Source organism: Capsicum annuum, chromosome 8 (genome assembly GCF_002878395.1).
Source record: "Capsicum annuum cultivar UCD-10X-F1 chromosome 8, UCD10Xv1.1, whole genome shotgun sequence".
Classification (NCBI taxonomy): Eukaryota; Viridiplantae; Streptophyta; class Magnoliopsida; order Solanales; family Solanaceae; genus Capsicum; species Capsicum annuum.
Window position 1 is genome coordinate 133033103 of NC_061118.1, and position 6085 is coordinate 133039187.

Here is a 6085-nt window from a genome sequence, read left to right on the forward strand (position 1 = left end):
AGATCTTCTACTGGATACGTATCCTATCTCTTTTCCACTTTATAAAATGGCTTCGATTGAGTTAAAGGAGCTGAAAAAGTAGTTAAAGGATCTTTTTGATAAGGGCCCCATTCATGCTAGTGTTTATCTATGGGGTGCCCCTATTTTTTTCATGCATAAGAATGATGGGTCTCTTCAGATATGTATAGATTATCTGTAGTTAAATAAGGTTATGATGAAGAATAAGTATCATGTTCCTAGGATAGATGATCTCTTTATATAGCTTCAGGATGCAAGATATTTCTCAAAGATTGATCTTTCTATATGTAGTTTTGATGATGAGCAACTAACTTTAAGGGACCAGGTCCCCGGATGTTCATAGTTGAGTACAACTAGCACGTATGTCTGCATAGTTTTATCATCTTGTGTAACAAACTTGCAAGTGTTGCTTGTACTGATTATGACACCTGATCCTATTAGATTTCAACCTTAATCATCACTTAACTATAAAAGGAAAAAAAGATTCTTCATCTAATAGTTTTTTAACAAATCTAAAGAGTGAAGAGAGGCAACAAATACTCCATTTCAAGATTGCTCAAGCATTGGTCATGTTCTTATCTTTGTAGTATGCTTAAAGAGTGAGTAGGTGTTCTTGAGTGCTTATTTTTTAATCAAATTACTCTATCTATAAGAGTAGTATTTTATTTTGTTGAGAGAAGTTCTTAGGTAGAGTTGCCTAAGCATGTTATAGCCAAAGTTAACCAGGTTTTGAGGGTCCTTGGCAGAGTTGTCAAGATAAGCTTGTAGTAGAGTTATTACAAGCTAAAAGATCCTAGAGTTAGGCTTAAATCAAGAGGTTGATTATAGTAGATTTCGTTAGTTCTTGTGATGACAAGTCATGGTTTTTCCTCCCTTGAGAAAGGGGGTTTCCATGTTAAATCTTGTGTGTTGTTATTTTCCTATACTGCCTTTAGTTCTCTTGAACTTTTGTATTTGATTGCCTGTGATTGACTTTGAGGGACCTGGTCCCTCACTGTGTGGTGCAACCCCTAAGGGCTCTAATAATTAGTATCAAAGGCAGTTCAATCTAAAAGGTTCACACTTAGAGTGTTTTGGTTATCATGGATGCTCTACCAAACCTGGAAGAACACTACTAGAAATTACCCCTATTACAACGGACTTTTTAACAACGGTTCCAAAAACGTTGCAATAGAGGGTCTATTGCAACGGTTACAATCGTTGCAAAAAAAATTGTACTAATAGAACAATTTTATAGTATAATCGTTACTATTGTTGAAGAACCATTGCAATAGAGTGTCTTATAGCAATAATTGCATGAACCGTTGCCATAGAGTCATCTATGGCAATGCTTTATTGGAAAAAAATACTATTGCAACATTTTTTTATTTCCCTCCCCAATATTGCCAAAAATCAAAGAAATATAAACATTGTGTCTCTAATTTCACCAATGTTTCCTTAAGCTCCGAGGAACCAATTTCACTATGTTATTTCATTGAGCTCTTCGACTGATTAACTCTCAAATTGACCGCCTAATTTGGGTCGGTCTTCTTTTTCTTCTTCTCTACATCATCAACTTCACTCTTATCCCTCTAGAAACTTTGATTCTATAAACATGGATGAAATTCTCAGGAATATTTATTCTGATTCTAACCCTTTTGCTTCTGACCCCACTGTTACCTTCACCATCGCCACTGTTGTCACTGTTAATTCTATTGCTATGGCCACCGGTGATGGTGGTGGGGATGTGGTGCTCAGTAAGACTATGGATGAGGTATGGATGGAGATTATAGCAGGGGGTAGGGGTGGGAGTAGGGAGACAGAGATGACTTTGGAGCACAGTGCTCCGATTTCACTGTGCTCCATCCGCTACTGCTCTAACTTCAATTTCAATTCCTTATATTTTGCCTGTACTAATTCTACTATAATCTTTTAATTTTTAGGCCTTGGAAATACAAGGAAAACATTCTGAAGCTGTGGTGAAATTGTTTAAAGTTTGTGTCATTCACCAGATATTTCCTCCTGAAGAGTTCTCATTTTGTATCTCTTCATTTTATACTTTGTTAAGTTCGTCTGATTTATGCTCTATTTGTGTATCTCATTGTGTGTTCTGTTTTAATTCTTTTGGAAACATCTTAGCATTGAGCCATTGATATCTTTTAAAAATAAAAGAATCTAGGAAAAATAATAGCTATAACTTATTATTGATCCCAATTTTTGATGAAGTATAGTTTACTATCTGAAGAAAATGGCTAGCAATCATCCTAGAATATGGAATATTTACCATTTTTAGTAATTTTTCTGGTTGTCACTATTTTAAGGTGCTATTGGAATTTGCACCGTAATTTCAAACTATTTCATGCTATTTATTGTTTTATTGGCTATCTTACAGCTTGAGATGGAGATGGTGGCTCGTGGACTTGAGAAACACTTAAAAATAGACCAACGGGAGTTCCTATACGTATAATAATATCATATTCATTCTGAATCGACTAAAGTGTAGATTTTGAATTTTTTCCTATCAGGTGTTGCTTGATGAGGGAAATCTCCAGCTTGTTAACTTTACATCCTCTGTTCCAGCTGAGAACTCTAGAATCTATTTGGCTTTTCAATTGAATACTAAAATGCCCAGTAATAGGCTCATTTACTCCATCGGACTGACAGGAATGCTGCCTTCCACTGTAGATTACTGGTTGACAGAACAACAGTATCATACTTCCACTTCCTTGAATTACAACACAGGTTAGTGAATTGATTAAATTTTATAAATTGATTAGTGTTGGATGGTATTGCAGGTCTATTACTATGATGGATAGTTAAAGATTGTGGCGAGATAAATATGATCCTTCCATCTTAATAGTGTTTCAGGTTTGAGTCATTCTTGGTATAAAAATAAAGATGTTTCTCTTGGATCTTGGTTTATTGGGCTTGATGTTGAACATATTGATGAACGAAGTTTGTGCTATGGAACACCCCCAAGTAAGACACTAACACTTATTCACTCGAATACTCTATGTGATGTGCTGGTTTCTGGTCTTTGGCTTCTGCTACTAGAGTTGATGATTGTTGACATGTCTCATTTCGAACTTAAACAATTTCTTTATTATTTTCCGTAGCCAAGAAGTCCTTAGGTATATGTTGTTGCATGAAAAATCCAACAAAGAATTCCCCTTATAAGCAAATACAAAATAAACAATGTGAGAGAAGCGCGAATATGTACCTTGCTATGAGTTGCACCTTTGAAATTAATAACAAGTGAAAATATTCACATTAAGGATCAAAAAAAGAAGAAGTCTTTATATCTCTATACTAGCTCTCTAAACTCATGCATATCAGCAAGTCTTACAATGTTCTCATCTCTATTTTTGATCTTCTATTTGGAGCTGAAAGTACCAAAAAATGCTGCAAAGCTTCAAGAGTGGATTTTCTTGGAGAAATATGGCTACTGCTATGGTGACGGTTATTCCTGTCCTTACAAATAGTTAACTTCTGTAATGAGCTTAATTGATTGGTTATTGTTTTTGTTATACATCTTGCGTTGCTCATAAAACTATGCATGCATTTTTGGTGCCTCAATCTATTTATAACGGTTAATGTATTTAATTTTGACTGTGTTTGCTATGTTGCCTTCTAATGTCAAAGCTTTATGATTCCATCACTTAGAGTCTTAGACTTCCATGCAAATCCATTTTCTGTGAAGTCACACCTTTGTAATTTACTGGCAAACTAAAGTGATTGGCAGATGGAGAATTGCGACTGCATTGCAATAAGGTGATTATTCCCTTGCCCTTTTGCTTGTACCTCACGATTCTGCCACGGGGACCTGGGCCTGAAGATTATACTGATGCAATCTCTATTATTTATGAATTCTTATCTTCCTAGGATAAAATTCATTTTATAACTCTCTTTTATAGAAAGATCAGGTAGAAAATGTACAACAACATTAAGCCTAAAAATATTATTTATGGTGGCCAACAAAGAGGGGGAAATGAACTGATATTGATATTGATACTGTGCTTGTTGAATTTTTTTTCCATGGTAGTGCAATTGACACCTAAAAGGAGAGTGGGAATGACCAGGTTAATTTCTCTTTCTCTGGAAATCAATATTTTCTGCTAGTGACAATGTTTACGTTGGGAATGTAATACATCTTATCTGGTATTATGTATTTAAACTTTTGATAGTATTGGAGATTTATTTTGTTGGATCATTCCCCTTAATTTGTTTGTTGGCAGTTGTACCTATCATAAAATGTTATAGAGTTCTCTTTATAGTTTGTCAATAAGTTTTCTTTGAATTGATAGTTCTCCATTGCCGAATTCAATTGTGTGTTGGCTTAAAGATATCTCAATTTAATTTGCTTTTATCTTGTTCTTGTTATCGTACACGAGTTTAGGCCCTGGCAATTTTGAGCAGAATTCGTGAAGATACGAGAAAAAAGCTATCAGCCAAAGGCTATTACCCACAGGAGGGATACATCCTACAATACTTACCAGTACCTCCGAACTGTTTGTATGTGCCTGATATATCTGATGGGAATAGTATCATGTCTTCGGTGAGACACTTACATTGAATGTATATATTATTGGCATTCTCTTATCTGTGTCAAGTTGCATGTTATCATCTAATGTTGCTTTTTCAGGATCACTCTATAATAATGCTAAGGAAGGTGCTGAGACACCTCATTTTGAGGCTCATGAATTGGAAGCGAATGATTTACAAGAAACAGTTGTCCAGTATCTCCAATGTAGGGGGACAGGCAAGGTACTAAGACTGCTTTTCTTGTTAACACTTGAAGTTGTACAACTATTAAACTTTTCCTATCTGCTTAGAGTAGTTTGTGATTTTATTGTTTGAGACGTCTAATATTATGACATGTCTTGGAAGTAGTTTGTAGCACTTGCAATTTCTAGCAATTAGTCACTGCACCACTTTGTGCTTTTGCATAGTCTCCTTGGCAAGACTAATTTTGGGTTCTTGAGTTTTCAGTTTCTTTTTAAATTCTTGAGTACATGTTTAAGTGTCTGCACTTATGAGTCTTGGCTAATTTACAGTTTAAAACAAACAGAATGTGCAGGATGAGAGACTATCCATTTCCGGGGAATTTCGCAAAACATATTGGGCATTCAACTCCATGGACCTTCAAGCATTCAGAAAATTGATCCAACAACTGAATGTGGTATTTGTTATGCTCCATATCTTTCAATTGGTAATCCTCTATCCATAAGATAAACCCATTGATATTCTGTGGATGGCATTGACTTGGTGATGTCAATATAGATGAAGAACTTGGTGGTAGAAGCTGAAGTAGCACTGATTGTATATGTGAAAATAACAACTGCAGTAGGGCCTTCCACAGTGTTTGCCTGAAAAACAATACGAGGCATACGAATAGCCATTATTGTTAGAACTGTTGCATTATTTCTTGCCTGCCCGACTAAACTCATAAATTCCATATTGCGTCGCACGAGAAGTACCTGGAAATTCTATTATGTTTGGAGTATACAAAGCATTAAAGCTGTATTTTGCAGGAGGTATGGATACTTCTGGTGTTGTTGTTCAGTGGAGAAAGCTATAAGAAGGTCCTAGACTTGCTGTTTTTGATTTAGATTACTAGCTTGTTGTAAAGATTTGTCTTGTGACGTGATTATATATGTAATTACTAATTTATATAGTTGCATAAAATTTTAATTTTGATTACTATATTAATGAAAGATTTTGTTGTGATGTGTGTGTGTATATATATATATATATAATTGTATTAATATAATTCTCTCTCTCTCTCTCTCTATATATATATATATATCATTGCAATAGGTGTCAAAAACCATTGCAATAGGTAGCAAAAAATGTTGTAATAGGTGTCAAAAAGCATTGCAATAGACCAATAAGTGTTGCAGTAGATATCCAAAAATTATTGCAATTGGGTTATTGCAACGATTTTCCATCATTGCAATATACTCTATTGTAATGGTTCTGTACCGTTACTATAGACGATACAAAGCGTTGCAATAGGAGGTTAGAAAAACCATTGCAATAGGTCCATCTGTTGGAACGGTTTTCATAACTGTTGCAACAACTGTTGCGA

At 35.0% G+C, this 6085-nt stretch overlaps 1 long non-coding RNA gene across 1 annotated transcript; it reads left to right on the forward strand.

Moving 5' to 3' along the window:
- Positions 1–1365: 1365 nt before the first annotated feature.
- LOC107867487 lies at positions 1366–5729 on the forward strand. The gene is made up of 2 exons (XR_007043514.1): positions 1366–4552; positions 4640–5729. It is a non-coding gene; the product is annotated as an uncharacterized LOC107867487 (long non-coding RNA).
- The last annotated feature ends 356 nt before the right edge of the window (positions 5730–6085 follow it).